Source organism: Hylobates moloch, unplaced genomic scaffold (genome assembly GCF_009828535.3).
Source record: "Hylobates moloch isolate HMO894 unplaced genomic scaffold, HMol_V3 SCAFFOLD_2, whole genome shotgun sequence".
Taxonomy (NCBI): Eukaryota; Metazoa; Chordata; class Mammalia; order Primates; family Hylobatidae; genus Hylobates; species Hylobates moloch.
In genome coordinates, this window is record NW_026652277.1 from 28,216,439 (window position 1) to 28,235,581 (window position 19,143).

The 19,143-nt window shown below is 37.3% G+C and overlaps 1 pseudogene; it reads left to right on the top strand.

The window, feature by feature from the left end:
- Positions 1–1,791: 1,791 nt before the first annotated feature.
- On the top strand, positions 1,792–2,819 carry LOC131382139 (histone-lysine N-methyltransferase SETMAR-like; annotated as a pseudogene).
- Positions 2,820–19,143: the final 16,324 nt, after the last annotated feature.

A 19,143-nucleotide genomic window follows, 5' to 3' on the forward strand; every position in this document is an offset into this window, starting at 1 on the left:
AATACTTAAAAACCTTTTGGCCTAGGTGGGGCTTGGTTCTCTGAGTGTGGCTAGTTTGTTTTCTCGGTTGCATGTATTTTGTTGAAAACAAGCATGCTCAGCTGATGAGGCAGTAGAAATGGCAGATTCTTTCTGCTAGGCATTTTTATTTCTATTTTTTTTTATTTTTCATTGCAAGGGACCATTTTGACTTTCTAGCCTTGATACTGAATAGATCATTTTGAAAACTGTAGACTTCATTTACATAGAATTAGAGGTGATGGGTGCAGGAGTAACTGCTGCATTATAGACTGAGTTATACTAGGTAACATGTAAAATAGTGTGGTTATGATTAGCCTGGCAGTATAATTATATCCATGTCACTGTGTTTCTTGGAGTATTAATGACATTTTGTGAAAAGCAGTTCTTTATTGGCTGGATTTCCGGGAGTACCCACAAGACATTTATAGTTTTGGTCATTGCCAACAATATGCAAGTAGTGCCACTCAGACATTCTGGTAATCGAAAATGTCCCTTCGTATTTCTAAATACTCCAAAGAGGAATAGGTAACACCCCAGGTTGTGGACTACTAAATAAAAGATTTCATAGAGGTCACACTAATAAAATTTTCCAAGTGAACCCTTATTTTACTCTTAGATCTTGTTTTACATTTAGATCTTCTAAAGCCCATCCTGAAATGCTACTTTTTAAATACTACCTAAAATCTGGTACAGCTCTGCTCTGTCAGATTTCACAAAGGGCAACATCAAAATGAGGCTTGGTTTTTTTCTCAGTGCTAGTCCCATCTTGGGTTCACTCTCTCCTGCCACAAACTTTGGGTAAAAATTTAGAGTGATTTCTCTGAAAGATAATACTTTGCCCCTTGTGTGTTTTCTTTTGGAGGCTCTTTCACTCTATTTGCTGCTTTCCAACTCATGGTTTAAGGATCTAATCTCCAACAGGTGAGAGATTCTGGGATGAGTTGAATCACTGTTCACCTAGAGAAGAGATGAAAGATCATAAGCAACGTTTGCATATACCTGGGTTGGTAGAGTTGCTAGACAGAGTGGAAGAAATATTCCAAAAAGAAAGCTAGGAGATCAAGGGGGTTAAAAAAAGAACAGTAAAATGTTGCCAAATTAAGAATACATAACGAAATCAAGGGGAAAATAAAAATTTGAACCACTGGAACTGTATAACAGGTTGCATATTCCCTATAAGGTAAATCAGAATCATCTGAAAACAAAAAGCAGCTTCTGGTTCTTTCCACAGAAAGAAAGAAGACTTGTAGGTACCAGGAGTTGAGGAAACTAGCTTCAGGCCCAGGGAACGGAGATGAGAAATGATACGACTTGACTCCACATGACACTTCTGCAACAGTTATAATTTAGATCTGACCTAGCTCCTTAAAACTGTAATATTTTAGTTTGTTTTGCTTTTGTTTTTGTTTCTTTCTGTTTTGAAGCTGAAAGTCTGGCTTAATTTATCAGGTTCACAAGGTTTTTCTATCTACTTCTGCTTTTTCATGTGGGTGAAGGATTGTATACTCTGTTGACTTGGGAAATTTTATAAGGAGGTAAATGCATCTAATTAGGTATCACAAAGCCCACATAAGATAAGACAAAAGATAAGACAAGATTGGTGCAAAAGTAATTGCAGTTTTTGCATTGTTGAAATTTGCCTTTTGCTATTAGAATAAGTTCTTAAATAAGTGTGGTTGTGTTATACATCATTTTAATGCACATTTCTCGCTTTATGTCTTTTTGCTAATGACTTATTACTTGCTGTTAATTTTATGTTTATTTTAGACTATGGAAATGATGTCAGACAAAAAGCAAATTCAAGTGATTTTCTTATTCAGTTTAAAAATGGGTCATAAAGCAGCAGAGACAACTCGCAATATCAACAACGTATTTGGCCGAGGAACTGCTGACAAACGTACAGTGGTAGCTCAAGAAGTTTTGCAAAGGAGACGAGAGCCTTGAAGATGAGGAGCATAGTGACCAACCATCGGAAGTTAACAACCGCCAAATGAGAGCAATTATTGAAACTGATCCTCTTACAACCACACAAGAAGTTGCCAAAGAACTCAACGTCGACCATTCCAGCGTCGCTTGGCATTTGAAGCAAATTGGAAAGGTGAAAAAGCTCAATAAGTGGGTGCTTCATGAGCTGAGTGAAAATTTAAAAAAATAGTCATTTTGAAGTGTTGTCTTCCCTTATTCTATGCAACAACGATGGACCATGTCTTGATAGGATTGTGACATGTGACGAAAAGTGAGTTTTATATGACAACCAGTGATGACCAGCTCTGTGGTTGGACCTGAAAGAAGCTCCAAAGCACTTCCCAAATCCAAACTTGCACCAAAAAAAGGTCATGGTCACTGTTTGGTGGTCTGCTGATAGTCTGATGCGCTACAGCTTTCTGAATCCCGGTAAAACCATTATATCTGAGGACTATGCTCAGCAAACCTAGGAGATGCACCAAAAACTGCAACACCTACAACTGGCATTGGTCAATAGAAAGGGCCCAATTCTTCTCCATGACAATGCCCAACCACACGTCGCACAACCAATGCTTCAAAAGTTCAATGCATTGGGCTACCAAGTTTTGGCTCATCCTTCATATTCACCTGACCTCTCATCAACCGACTACCACTTCTTCAAGCATCTCCACAACTTTTTGCAGGTAAAACGCTTCCACAACCAGCAGGATGCAGGAAATTCTTTCCAAGAGTTTGTCAAATCCTGAAGCATGGATTTTTATGCAATAGGAATCAGCAAACTTATTTCTCATTGGCAAAGATGTGTTGATCATAATGGTTTTTATTTTGATTAATAAGGATGTGTTTGAGCCTAGTCATAAGAATTTAAATTTCACGGTCCAAAAATGCAATTACTTTTGCACCAACCTAAGTACCTAAAGTATGCTTTACTTTCATAAAGCAGAACAAATGTGGATTTCTTTAAGAAAAAAAAAACTATTAGAAAAAAATGTGAGTATAGCATTGATACATATACACACATACATGCACACACACACCCATGTGTGAAAATCCAAGAATATGAAAAAAATAATTATAATGATTTATAGACGACCTTCTCTATACAAAGCACTTTCCCAGTTAATGAACCTACAAAATCTTTAGTTCTCACTAAAACCCGGCAAGGCATTCACATTTTACAAATGAGAAAACTGAAATTGAGAGAATTTTAGTAAGTTGGATATTGCACATGTAATATTTTGTATAGCCAGGATTCCAACCTAGTGTTTGTGATTTAAAAATATACAGTTTTTTTTATATTTTTTCAGTGCATGTAAATTAGATTAAGAGAGGATTAAATGCAGCCTTGTTATCTTTGTGTGAGCGATTTATCCTAGCTAAAGAATACTGTTAGTACTGACCAAAAAATTGTGGAAGACTTTAATTCTATAGATATTAGCCATGGATTTTAAAAATTATTGATTTGTGTTGATAGTATTGGGACTCTCAGAAAGTACATAAAATAATAAGTGGAGTGATGTGAACTTCATTTAAAAAAAAAAAGAACTGACTAGTGAAAAAAAGTAACAGGAACTTTGGAAGTAAGTAATCATGTAATTTTGAGTTTAAATTGATCTGTGACAGGGACATTTATTTCAGAACTTTTTGTATGTTTAAAAATAAAATTTGGAAACTACTAGAATGTTCCCTAGTATGGAAAGTTGAACTTTGTGAATAAAGTTGAATTATAGTGCATGAAAATGCTGGAAAATTACATAGTCATTCAAAAGAAAGTCTTAGTTCTATGTCAATCGTCTGGGTCAGAGTCTGATTATAGTGAGAGAGAAAAGCAAGAAGCAGAGATGAATATGTAGTATGATCCCTTACACAGGTGAGATTTTCCAGGAAGCAGAATCTGAGATGAAGTTTAAGATATTTATTTGGAAGTGTCTTGCAATTAACATTTATAAACAGGGGAGGAAAAAAGCAAAATTGGGCAAAGGGTGAAATTGAGTTGTGAAGCAAGCCTGATGAGAATCTTGGCTGACCCAATGGGGAGGTCTAGAGCTAAAACTGCCATCAGAGTGTCCCTATATCAGGTCCAAATGGCCAGTAAATCATACTGTTAAATAGATTAGTCATTTGATGTGGGCTGCTCGGGAAATAGTGTGAACATGAATGAGGCAGCTCTCTGAAGCTAGTAATCACTGAAGGAACTGAGGCATCTACTCATAGCACCACCACCCCCAAGTTTTAGTCCTTCATTGAGGAGCAATCTGGGTGGTGCCTCTGTCCCTCACAATACCTAAAACAAAGTATGCCAAAACCCAAAAGGTATAAACATATTTGTAAATGATTACATATGCATGGAGAAAAGTAGAATATAATTTTGGTCATGGGGAAAGCAATTGGGCTGGAGGTAGTATAAGTAACCAAACAAAACAAAAGGGAAAGATATTAATAACAAGAATCCATAATACTTTATACAGGTAAACTTTAATATGCATCAATATAATACTTAGAAGTATTAAGGAATGGTCATCCAATAGTATTTATCTCTAAGTTGTGACTACCTTTCCATATGTGTCTCTGTGTTCTTTGAGTAAAAATAAACATGTATTGTTTAGATAATTTGAAAAAATTATGAAACTATTAATTTTTTTTTTGAAACAGAGCCTCACTCTGTCATTCAGGCACTTGCTCTCTGCTCAATGCAACCTCCACCTTCTGGGTTCAAGCAATTCTCCAGCCCCGGACTCACGAGTACCTGGGATTACAGGCGTCTGCCACCACGCTGAGCTAATTTTTGTATTTTCAGTAGAGATAGGGTTTCACCATGTTGCCCAGACTGGTCTTGATCTCCTGAGCTCAGGCAATCTACACCTCTTGGCCTCCCAAAGTGCTAGGATTACAGGCGTGAGCCACCGCACCCAGCCAAAACTAAAAATTAATAGCAAATGACATGATCACTTGATTAAAACAAAGCCTTAAGTTTTCAAAGAGCAGATTTCCAAAGGTTTAAATCATGTAGGAAGATGCGCTAAAAGACAAATGGTTTTCAGAGGCATGAGTTGTGACACCAGTCATAATATCCAAAAGTTAATGTTAATAAATTAAGCTTCTTTATGAAATATACATTTAGTCAAATGTTTATTGAGTGCATTTAATGAGATGGAATCTGTTGTAGCTGTTGGGTTACATCTGGATGGAAAGCAAACAAAAATTCTCACCCTCATGGATCTCACATCCTACAGGAAGGAAAGAGAAGATAAACAATAAGAGCACCCATTATTTGGCTCTCTGTTTGTCTGTTATTGATGTATAAGAATGCTTGTGATTTTTGCACATTGATTTTGTATCCTGAGACTTTGTTGAAGTCACTTATCAGCTTAAGGAGATTTTGGGCTGAGACAATGGGGTTTTCTAGATATACAACCATGTCATCTGCAAACAAGGACAATTTGACTTCCTCCCATTCACAATTGCTTCAAAGAGAATTAAATACCTAGGAATCCAACTTACAATGGATGTGAAGGACCTCTTCAAGGAGAACTACAAACCACTGCTCAACGAAATAAAAGAGGACACAAACAAATGGAAGAACATTCCATGCTCATGGATAGGAAGAATCAATATTGTGAAAATGGCCATACTGCCCAAGGTAATTTATAGATTCAATGCCATCCCCATAAAGCTACCAATGACTTTCTTCACAGAATTGGAAAAAGCTACTTTAAAGTTCATATGGAACCAAAAAAGAGCCTTCATTGCCAAGTCAATCCTAAGCCAAAAAAACAAAGCTGGAGGCATCACACTACCTGACTTCAAACTATACTACAAGGCTACAGTAACCAAAACAGCATGGTACTGGTACCAAAACAGAGATATCAACCAACGGAACAGAACAGAGCCCTCAGAAATAATAACCACACATCTACAACTATCTGATCTTTGACAAACCTGACAAAAACAAGAAATGGGGAAAGGATTCCCTATTTAATAAATGGTGCTGGGAAAATTGGCTAGCCATATGTAGAAAGCTGAAACTGGATCCCTTCCTTACACCTTATACAAAAATTAATTCAAGATGGATTAAAGACTTAAATGTTAGACCTAAAAACATAAAAACCCTAGAAGAAGACCTAGGCCATACCATTCAGGACATAGGCATGGGCAAGGACTTCATGACTAAAACACCAAAAGCAATGGCAACAAAAGCCAAAATTGACAGATGGGATCTAATTAAACTAAAGAGCTTCTGCACAGCAAAAGAAACTACCACCAGAGTGAACAGGCAACCTACAGAATGGGAGAAAATTTCTGCAATCTACTCATTTGACAAAGGGCTAATACCCAGAATCTACAAAGAACTCAAACAAATTTACAAGAAAAAAAAAAACCCAGTAAAAAGTGGGTGAAGGATATGAACAGACACTTCTTAAAAGAAGACATTTATGCAGCCAACAGACACATTAAAAAATACTCATCATCACTGGCCATCAGAGAAATGCAAATCACAACCACAATGAGGTACCATCTCACACCAGTTAGAATGGTGATCATTAAAAAGTCAGGAAACAACAGGTGTTGGAGAGGATGTAGAGAAATAGGCACACTTTTACACTGTTGGTGGGACTGTAAACTAGTTCAACCATTGTGGAAGACAGTGTGGCGATTCCTCAGGGATCTAGAACTAGAAATACCATTTGATCCAGCCATCCCAATCCCAAAGGATTACAAAACATGCTGCTATAAAGACACAAGCACACGTATGTTTACTGCAGCACTATTCACAATAACAAAGACTTGGAACCAACCCAAATGTCCATCAGTGATAGACTGGATTAAGAAAATGTGGCACATATACACCATGCAATACTATGCAGCCATATAAAAGGATGAGTTCATGTTCTTTGTAGGGACATGGATGAAGCTGGAAACCATCATTCTCAGCAAACTATCGCAAGGACAAAAAATCAAACACTGCATGTTCTCACTCATAGGTGGGAATTGAACAATGAGAACACTTAGACACAGGAAGGGGAACATCACACACTGCAGCCTGTTGTGGGGTGGGGGGAGTGGGGAGGGATAGCGTTAGAAGATATACCTAATGTAAATGACGAGTTAATGGGTGCAGCACACCAACATGGCACATGTATACATATGTAACAAACCTGCACATTGTGCACATGTACCCTAGAACTTAAAGTATAATTAAAAAATTTTAAAAATAAGAGCAATTAATGAGTTAAATACTGTGGTAGGTTAAAAGTTGGTGAAGCCTAATTCCTGAGAAAACAGGCTGTCAGACTCGGTGATTTGCATTCAGGAGTGTTTTGGAGGATGCTCTTGGGAAGAACAACTAAGAGAACAGAAGGAAATAGGTACAAATAGCCCAAAATGATAGCTTAAGGACTAAGTTTAATGACTAAGAGATGCTCATTGTGCCCCCTGTTGGAAGTTTTCTCCCTCTACGAATATGACAAGTAGGCTGATAGAATCTGCATTTGGATACTTTCAGACTAATTCTTGATTCAGGACAGGAGAGTTAAGGTAGTGCTGTATGAAAACTGAAAAGTATACTTTTGTCCATTCAGAGTGAATACAAATGGTTTCTTGCCCTGCTGTCTGAAGAGGTGGAAGAGAATACCCTGGCTAGATCACTTATTACATACCATGGACCGCAAGCATTGTTAACTGGTTCCAGCAGAAATAGCTTATCTAGCAAAGCAACTGCACCTGGGGTTTCCCTTTAATTGAGTTACAGTAAGCCATAAACCCAGGATCCATCTGAGTTTTCTAGAGACCTGTTTGGAAAATTAAATGAAAATATAATGCAAGTCGCTAATCTTGAATCTATTATGTCTTTAATAGTGGCAATAATTTGCTTACTCTCCCCTGGTTTCAATAGCAATTCATCGATGACCACTGTGAGGGGCAAGTTCCAGTGACTTTGACTTTTTGTCTTTCCCACCATGATAGCTCTTAGCCTGTGGCCAAAGAACAAATGTGGGGTATTTTCCCAATCTAATTATGTCTATTTCAATTGTTCATTCAGGGACCAAGTGAGTCTGCAAACCCAATCGTCCCAGCGAATCCACCATGAGCCACGCCTGGGGCTTGACTCCATTTAATAAGTACCATCCTCTCCCAGGCAGGAGAGTGTTGCTGCTTTGGGCCTCCCAGGTATCTATGTCAGCTTGGACCTTGTGTCTAACAAGTCTTGAAGTATGTTTTTCTTTCTCTCTTACTTCACTGTACAATTACCCAAGTAAATGGCAAGGTCCAATTGGGAGGGACTGGGAGAATCATTACTGTGTACTTTCTGTGGTGTGGCAGGTTTCTTCCTTCTGAGGCAAAAGTCTAGCCTGCAAGCAGCAATTTTGAGGTCTGCAAAACTAGCTCAGATTTGGAATCTGGAAAAGGTATTGAAACATTTTATTTGGGTGACTTCCCTCAGCCTCCTCATCTTCCATCCTTTATTTTGGTTGTATACATCGTGCCTTTGTTGGCTGCACATATGTCTTACTGTACCTAGACATGCTGTATTCTGTTAACCACCTCTATAGCTCTCCGCAGGTTCTCTCTCCTGGCTGCCACTCTGATGTTGCTGCTCATTATAATAATTGCCCCAACTGGTGTCTGACAATTCAGCACTGCCACCTGGTCTCTATTAATTAGGGATCCTATGAGTCCCATTGCTATCAGTGAGCCCAGTTATTAACAGCATCTCTTACCCTCATCCCTGGCTGATAGAAGACAGCCACCACTGAGCTTCTCAGTAATGCCCATGCCCTTCTCACCAGCATATGCCTTTTTCCTTTGGTAAATGAAATTTCCTCTCATGGATCATAGTGGTCTGGTAGGTTTTCTGACCTAGTTAGTGTATCCACTCTAGCATGCCCACTTCTGTGAGCCCTTTGATCCCTCTACAACTGTAAGATAAAGTAGTTCTGGCACTTCAACCTCACAGAGTGTAGTCCATTACTTTCTCTAAGCTTCTAGGAGTCATCCTAGTACCTTGTTTGCTCCACATCCCAGAGACCTTGCGTAGGTTTTAAATCGTGTAACCTGGAGAGTGTTCTCACATCAATAAACCCTCTTTTATCCAGCATCCTCAGAATCCAGTCCCATGTATACTCTCCTGGATGCTGCCACTATACACTGGCTAGTTTTTGCTTCAGGTTATAATCCCTTTGCTACTTCAGCATGTCCCCTGATGGGTTAGGTTGTGACTTAACCCAGTTATTGGTTTACTGTGTGGGGCATAGGGGATGGAGAGTGATGGTATATCCTAAAGACAGCACAACTGGTCTCGAAAGGAAGACATCTCAAGCAAATGTAGGCCAGCCCATTAATTAGCAAAGAGGAATGTATCACTGTGACAGTCTCAAAGAGTTCGAGAGAATCTGGAGATTCAAAGTTTGGAAGTGCTTCAATCCAGATATCCACATCGCAGTTTTCAAAGTTCTACCCTTTTCAAATCAGGGACCTAATCTTGGCATAGCAGATCCTAAAGTTGAGGATTCCACTGCTTAAAGAGTGTGCTGCTCTTTAATTAAATGTTGAATCTCTAGCTTTTGCTCTCCACTGGCCACAGCAGACCCTTTTTACATTAGTTGTTAATAACATTCACACTTTTCTTGCCATTCTCCATGTATCATTGGCCTGAAGAAATAGCCATCTAATTCCAAATTTCTTAAAATTACTATTATCCCTGAAAAATTCAAACTCCTGAGATAGCTTACCTGCCAGTGAATTCCTCTTAATGCCTATCTGTTCCCAGTTCCACATCACTGAAAATTTTAATAATTTCACTGCAACCAAATATCTGGACCTAACAATGTTCCATCTACCCCCACTGAAGGAGTTTTTATTGGCAGCTGGCCAAATAAAATCATGAACCTACAAACATCCCATTTTAGATTCTGCTTTCTAGGATCAGTTCTAGTACAAAAGTCATAGGTCAATTTTCATAGAACTCTGATATCAAAAAAGGTATGTACACAAGGAATATTGGATAGAGATTTCAGAAACAACTGCGAGGTATGAGAGGGGAAGAACTGGTCAGAAGGAGAAGCTGAACAGTGATGCAGTTGGAACAGAAGATTCAGCTAATCCTACAGGAAGTTCTAGAGTTTGGCTGGCCCATTACAGTTATTCCAACGTTAGGCGTGGGGGACAGACCATCAAGCCTCTTGCAAAGGCTAATCATTGTATGCGGGCTGCCCCATAGGAGGGACATAAACTTCAGTGAGGCTGCTCTCTTAGGGCAATTGTTGGAGGGGAACTCAGTTTAGCTTTATAAGTCACCACCAGCAATAGGGGAATGAGTGACTCTGTCTACGGGAGTAAAGGAAAAATCTAGGCAGTGCAGCACATTTTAACTGAAATGTTGATAAAATCTATAGGGAAAAAATAATTATGTGCAGAAGATCACAATGCCTGAACTGGGGTGAGAAGAGGAGAAGTGGTGGACTTTCAATAAAGAGTGGTAATATGTAGGTCTTATTGAAAAAATAACATTTGAGGAAAGACTTGAAGTTAGCCATGCTGAAACCTGAAGGAAATATGCTCCAGGAAAAGGGAATAACCAATGTAAATCTCAAGAAAGGAATCTGTTAAGTGTGTTGGAAAATTTGAAGATGGGAAAACCCTAAAACTGCAAGTTGCAGAATTATGGTCACCATATAATAGTATTGCTACGTATATGTAAAAAATATGTACAGAATTATGTACCCAACCAGAGAGAGACAGAGAGAGTGTTTGAGTATAAATAGACTTTCAAATCTACCTGTAACTTTTGTTTCACTTACTTTGGAAAAAAATATTGATGTTTTAAAATCTATGTAAAGATTATATTGTATTAATTATATTACTCCCTATTATTTTAATATACATATTATATTTCATAACAAAGAGGAGAAAAATCAATACGGGTGCTAGAAATAGACATGAACATTATACATTATTAGATGAGTGAAATAAGATATCCTGGCTGACCAAGAATTATTTATATGTAGACAGTGCTAAGCCTAGTGATAATTTGTGTAATTAAACTTCTTCTTTTTATCATCAATTTTGGCCCTACTCTACCCTGTTCTTCTGAGCTACCAGCCACATCCTGGCTTATATATATTTTCAGATACATTCTTTGTAAGATTTTTTTAAAAGATAATAACAGATTATTATGGAACATAATTCATTTTATATTTATAAAACTTCAAAATGTTAAAAAAAAATGTTGTGAAAATTAAATAAGGTATATTTTAAATGCCAAAATTACCACAGAAGAAATTTAAGAATTTGAACCCAAAGCCTATAGCTAACATATTATGAATAAAGGGAATTTTGATTCATCTCCTGGAAGTTCAGAACCAGAAAAGCATACCAAATGTCAACAGAGTTTAAAACACTGGAGAGTCTCTCTCAGCTACACTTGAGGGAGTTATTTAATCTTATTTTCCTTATCTGGAAAATGGGGGTTGTTAAGGTATGCATCAAGTAAGGCTATTGTGAACATGAAGAGATGGGTACAGATGAAATCTTTGCCCAAGAGCTCACTAAGCATTTGCTGTTACTGTTAGCAGCAGATTAACATATACTAATTCTATCATCTTCATGAAGTTTGACCACACCCACAATGCCTATCATCTACTCTGCATGAATCCAAGAACACATTTCTTAGCATTCTGCTCCTGAGCGGCTAAAAATCCACTGCAAAGGTATACATTCATTTCTTTTAGATTGAACTATCAATATTGCTTTCAACCAGCTTACCCTTCTCTTGCTTACTTAATTGAATTCAAGCCAACACATACTCATTGAGCATTTAATACATTACATATATTAAGTCCTAGACTTCCCTCCTTGCTTTCCAAAGCTAATGTTTCAGATATTTACCACTGATTTTATGCATTGAATCTGCCCTCACTTTTACCAGATACTCCTCACCTCTTGCTTCAATGAAAAAATACAAATAATCAGAATTGAAGTCTGTTTTTCATCCCTGCACCTCAGAATTTGCCTTTTTATTCCCTCATTTTCTCTTTGCTGCTTTAGCTTCCCTTTTTGTTCCCTTTTCAGAGAGAGAGGAGAGAGAAAGATTTATTATGAGAAATTGTCTCTTGAGATTATGGAGGCAGAGAAGTCCCATGATCTGCCATCTGCAAGCTGGAGGCCCAGGAAAGCTGATGGTATCGTTCCAGTCCAGGCCACAAAGTCTGAGAACTAGGGAAGCCAATGATGTAAGTCCCAGTCCAAGTCCAGAAAACCAAGAACCAGGAGCACAGATGTCTGAGGGCAGGAGAAAGTGTATGTCCCAGGTCCCAGTTCAAGAAGAAAGAGACAGAATTTCCCTTCTGCCGCTTTTTTGTTCAATTCAGCAGTGGATTGGATGATGCCTTCTTGCACTGGTGAGAGCGATCTTTACTCAGCTTACTGATTCAAATGCAAATCTCTTCCAGAAACACTCTCAAAGACATACCCAGATATAATGTTTTACCAGCTATCTATTAGCTCAGTCACTCTGACACATAAAATTAACCATCACAGAGATACAGAGTAATAAGAATGACCCCAAGATTTTTGATCTGAGCAACTAGAATGATGGAGTTGCCATTAACTGAGAGTACATTTTAGGGTAGTTAAGGGAGAGAGGTGTTCAATTTTAGATAATTTAAGTGGAATTGTAAAGTAATAGATACAAAAGTCTTGACTGGAGATTTACATTTTGGAGTGTCTAGGGCACAGATGAAATTTAAAGCCATGAGATTGGATGAGATCAGAAAGATAGTGAGTGTAAACAGATAAGAAAAAGTAGTCTAAAGTCTAAACTCTAGGTCTCTTCAGTGTTAGGAGGATAGCAAGGTAGGACATAAATCAGGGGATTGGTTTTCTAAAAGCCCTGGAAAGAGAACATCAAATGTTGCTAATGGGTAAAAAAAGAGGAAGACTGAAGTTGATCTTTGAATTTAACAAGATACAGTCACTGGAAATCTTGAAAAGAGATGGACTAATGTCAGTTCAACAGATAAGGGAAAAAGGCAAATTATGACGTTGGTATATACCATTCTTTTAAGAAATTTAACTGTCTAAGGAGTGAATGGGGTGATTGGTAGAGGGAGAAAATGTGGTTTAAATGGTTAAAAATGTATTCTAATGGTAATACTACAGTTGAGAGGAATAGTTTGATGATGACAAAGGGGAAGAATTGCTGGAGTGAGACTCTATGTGGGGTCCAGTGAGAATGGGAAAGTGTGTCTTTAAATGGAAACATTCTGTATGTTTCCATTTAAAGACACACTCTAACCTGCATGTTGTGCACATGTACCCTAAAACTTAAAGTATAATAATAATAATAATAAAAACAAACATGCAGAATGTATTCCAGTGGGAGGAAAGGAAGAATGTCTGTATACAGATACTAGAAGATAAGTAGATATGATAGCAGGAGCTCATGGAAACTGCTATTCTAGTAGTTTCTGTGAACACAGTGAAGTAGAAACTGGCATTAAGAACAGGGAGATGGTATTAGAGGTTTGTGAAGAGAAGATATAAAACAAAGAAAAAGGAAGAGTAAATGTAATATAATTGCTCTGCAACATTAAAGGCCCACTTGAGTAACTACCATGAAGCTAACATGAGACTTAGATTTGTAAATATTTTTCCAGCCATGTGTGGCTATTCAGGTAATGGAATGGAGCAGGCATTCCTTTACTGTGTTTACTTTGGTTAAACACAGCTTACAAATCCCAAAGTAAGGGTTTAGCCAAGAGATAGCTAAATGAATTGAGGTTTAGGAAAGGGAGTGTTCAAAATGATTGATCATGGAAAATTTAGAGTGTTTGAAAGGGAACGTTTATAATGATTGACCAAGCTGAGTATGTAGGGAAACAGAGGCATGGGAAGAGGAGGGTAACAGTGGCAGGATCAGTGGATTGTAGGTTCAGTGGGAGGAACCACTGAAGGATATTTGAGAGCCAAGGATTTGAGGAAGTGATCTAGAAATATAGGAAGTGATGAGTAGACAGTGGGTCTAGAGTGTGACCACAGAGTTTAGTGACAGAAGGGAGGTGGGAGAAAAGAAGAATCAAAGGGAGGTGATCAAGGAGGCAAGAGGACTCGAAGAATTATATGGCTAAATACTGAAAACATTCAGAATCAAGGAAAGAGTTGTGGTGGTGTGAGCCAAGAGTTACAGCTAAAGTTTTCATAGATTGAGGAGAGCCCTTCAGTCCTTTAGATGATTTAAACAAGGAACAGAAGTAGGGAGCATAGTCTTATGGCATTACTGTTACAGCAGTGGAGAACGGGGCTTGAATAGCATGGAACAGTCTGGAAATGACAATGAAGAGCAAGAAGGAACCTTCCCCATGATCACCATTTGAGAGCACTACAGGGCATGCAAGTGCTTCCCAAAGAACCACATTTCAACAAGAGCAAGATGAAGGGAATTTTCAGAGAAGTTATTGAGAACACGGTGGCTTTGCTGATGGCAGACGCTCATTCTCAAGAATCAACGGTGTCAGGAGATGGCTACTAAAAGGTGGATATATGGAGCTATATATAGAAACTGGAATGTGAAAATCAACAATGCTCTAGGAAGCCAGGGTTTATGGCTGTGACTGACACAATAGTGATAAAGTGTATAAAGAGATGAGTCCTAATGGTCTTTGGCCAGTATTGGAGGAGGTAAGTGCTGGGGAGTATGCAAAGGTTAGAATTTATGAGATTCTCTTCTCCCATAAATCATCCTGATGACAGTGTGAAGACCAGAAAAGGGATGATCTTGACTGCACAGTTATCCATGTAACCATTAGGTCTTTGAAACTGTTTACTGACAAGTTTTTCTTATTGCCGCATTTATTGGTTTCAGTCTGGGGCAAGCTCAAATATGTAGCAAAAGCCTCTAGTTTTTCTGTTTTTCCACATAAAATAAATAATTGTTTCCATAAAATAAATCGTGAAATAACCATAGTTTTGGCACACAAATGAGCAGAAGCCAATTTTGGCATTGTACTCCAAGCAACAGTAGAAATAGGAGTTTCCCATCTCTTCCCAAACCAATTAGTGGTTAAAAACTGCTCTGAGCACAACCCTAGAATTGCCCCTAGAAGCTTCTCTCAAGCCTTTGTAGACCTTTCAGCATCGATGGTTCACTCAATTTAGGAATATCCTTTCTTTTGGGATTTTTTTTTTTTTTTTTTTGGTTACCATCACCCTTTCAGATGACTTTTTGTGAATCACCCTTCTTGTCCTCTGAAGTTCATCTTTCCTTCAAATAAACTCTGGGTTTTCCTCAAGTTGTCTACATTGTCTCCCTCCTGTTCCATCCTGTTGCTGGGATCTTTATCTAAAACGCTGCTAAGGGACAAAATGTCTCACTTCCTCTAAATTCTCCAATGTAAGTCAGAAGGATACTTTAAAACAAAAATAAACAAAAAAACAGTGAGCATAGACATCCTGAAATAAACAACATTTATTGGCCTCTTTTTACTCCTAAGCAAGTCTTTTTCCTCAGCATAACCTTAAAGGCTATATGCAATTTAACAGTATTCTTCTTTCTGGGTCTCATTTCCCATCACTTCTCTCTTCTTGATGTCTCATTACTGCAGCTACAATCAACAACATACCATTTCTGGGCTCTGCTATGCACTTGTGTTCCCCCAGCTTTTGCTTACACCCTGTCCTTTATGCCAAATATTCCTTCTCCCCTTCTCTGTTTGTTAGTTATTCCACTTCAAATACTTCTTCTGTGAGGTTTTCCTCAGGAGCATCCCAGACCTCCAAATTATCCAGTCCTTCCTCGTTGCTTTTAATGCACTACATTGATACTTACAATATAGAGATTTTCAGGGTCTGGTTTTTATTACACTCTACTTACTTAAATTCTTCTTTTATAGAAGAGGTGAGATAATTATAATATTGGGCCTGTCTGTGTGTGTTTCCTGTCTGAGTACCCTCTATTAAATTATTAGTTTTTCAAGGAAGTTTCTCATTCCTTCAGTACTTGACATTATGTCATGCATATAAAGTGTTCAAAAATACTTATTCAATTAAAATATGATAAAGAAGAATCGGGCTGGAAAGAAAGAGTAAATGGCTATTAGTTGAATTAAGATGACAGTAGAATATAAGTTCTATAAGGACAGGGATTTTAACATGTTTTGTCTTTTAAGAATGCTATAAAAATATATTGAACAAAAAAGATTAATTTAGGAGATTTCATACTTAATATTTAACACTTAATCTGGAGCAACATACAGGTATTACATGAATATTGGGGTGTGCTACATCCCAATTAAAATGCACTTTTGAATAAAATGGTGGCTATTTTTCTGACAGTCAATGTTTAAAAAAATCTGAACAGACATAAAGGAGAAAAATGTTTTCCCAAGTATAATACTAGAAAAAATAGCCATTCTTTCTCTTACAGAACTTTAAATTTTAAAGAATGCCTATGTTTCTTAATTCTATTCAATTTTTAAAATCAATCACTCTCGTGCTGAATATTTTTAAATGAATATGACACTTTGCATAGATCCCATAAATAAACAAAACGTGCACAGCTTTGTTTATGTTAGGAACCTTCTGCTAAGTGTTGCTTCTATTTATTTACTTTTAAATTATGCCAGATTTTTGCAAATTTGAGTCAGTTTGGGGATCAACTTGAAATTTTAAGGACTGGCTATTTACTTTGCTTCCGATTACTTGCAAATATGTTAAGGTAATAGTTTTAACGGCCAGTAGAAGGTATAAGATGAAAATATACAAGATGTACTTAATTATGGAAATAGATGTACCTTGCCATTTTTTAAATTGTTTCTCTTAATTTCTTTTAACTTCCTCATTCTCTTTGCTTTCTCCTCACATCCTATAGCCCTATACCTTATAGATCAAGCTCAGATACTCCCTGATTTATGTAACATAGTATAAAAGGTCTGTAATGATGAACATGAGATAAGTTTCAATAAAGATAGGTCAGTAAATCAAAACTTTGCCAGGAAAGCCATGTTGCTAAAAATAAATCCTGCTTATAGGCATTCATAGCTGAAATTATAATTCATTAATTAACTCATAATAAAGAGCTGGCATACACAAACTGACTCTTTCTCTTATTATATGTAATCTGGCATGCTTCATGAGATTTAGGGCTGGTTAGTTTTTCTAAGAGAATAGAAATCAAGTGATAATAGACTTATACAAGACAGCAGACACTGATATTGGTCTCACCAACAACCATCTAATCCCCTATCTTCTTCCTTCTTAACCAAATCATGGCTATGTTCAGGTATTTCCTATCCTTCACACTGTCACGTGTTTCAGAATGATTCCACCTCTAGTTCCAGGGCTGGTAGATACTTATTAAGAATAAGACAATCTCATTCTCTTTGAAAATGGTTGGTTTATGTGTAGTCAGGTAACCCAATTTTGGGTAATTGGATCTTAGCAGAAGTCAGTGGTGGTGCTTCTAGGAAAATTCCTCACTCTAAAGACACAAACACATAAAAAAAAAAGAAAGTCCTTTTCTTTTCCCGAATGGATTATGATGTTGGAGCAGTAATTGTGAGGGAACTGCTTGAAGGAAAAAATAAGGTAATAGGAATGATGAACAAAGAGATGGAAGAAGCCTATATTATGTGTGACATCTATAAGTCACACAGGTTGTTCCTTGCCTGGAGTCTGCCCTACAAGAGACCTCATCATTTAAGCCAGTTTGAGTAATTTTCTCTTACATGTACTCAGAATTCTCAAAACCTTCTTTCTATCTATTCTTTATTAAAGAATAAAGTTATTTTGTTTTCCATAACGAAAGAATATACCTGTCTGGATTTCCTCTGCAAGGAGATTAGCATGCAGTAAAATACCTAGAGGCTAGCTTTTGTTGGACATTCTTCAAATTTTGGACTCTTGATACTTGGTAAAGAAAGGTATGTAAATCAATCAGTGTTCCCACTGGGCAACAGAGTTGTTTCTTTTTCACTAATATAAAGTAGCCAAGAATTACAGGAATAGGATATGTTTTAAAATAGAAACATTTTAAAGGAAATGCCATCATATCATCATGCATTTTAAAAGAGCCAAGTTACAAATAGGTAAAAACAACTGCTCTTTCAAGCAGTGCTACCATTATAAAATGTTAGCAGATAACAGAAAGGAACTGGGGTCTGAACAGTGTCTCCCTCTTTTTAAAGAGTAGTTATTCCCAAAGAAAGAAATACAATGTTATTATGACTATCCAATTCACATTACTAGTCATTTTGTTGATATTCAATGAAATATAACTCCTGATTCAGTGGTAATGAGTTCATACAATTGAAAATTTCACATTATTTACATCCTATTTGAAAATTAGTTCATATGAGAATAAGTTTTAGGTGAAATCAGTTCACAAAAAAGGGATAAAGATAAAATTGAATATGGTTTTAATATTAATCTAAATATAATCTTGTGGGATATAATTTCAAAGATGAGATGCTAACTTTTTAATATGAATAAAGGTGGCTGCAATGTTCATTGCTTTACTTAATTGGCCTATAATGGGAATACTGATAAGGCCATTTCTAGCCCCTAGAATGCCTTCTTTGCAAATTAGACCCACCAGAATATGGCTTGGCAAGAAAAGCAATGGGCTGGCTTCCAGCTCCTACTTGCCCATTTGGCCAGGCATTGTCGTGCAGTGAACAGCTAGCACAAGTGTACTTAGATGCCTTCAGTTACAAATTCCAATGCTTAGGTGGGCAAGTGTCAGACAGCAGAGAATGCTAAAAGTGCCAGCAAACTAGAGACTCCATCACTAATAATAGCTACAGCTACTATTTCCAGGATGGAATGTAGACACAAAACTTTCAGAACTTCCAACTTATGAAAAAAACTGGGAGTCTAATTCAGTTTGTTTAACACCATGGATCCAAACAAAAGGTGTTTGAGAACCAAATTCAAATTGTTAACTGGCAGTTTATAACTGGACTTAAAGGAAGTATGTAGCCACAGCTACTTGCTCAGATACTACTGTTAATCCCAATCCAGTTAGATTCAGAAATGTTGAGCTCCTGGAGGTGATCGTGCAATCTCACAAAAGTGGGACAGAGCCTATGTTTTACATCCAAAGTAAGTCTCAAGTAGCAAAGACCATAGATGTAGATATGGAGGGGACAGAAAAAAAAAGCAATA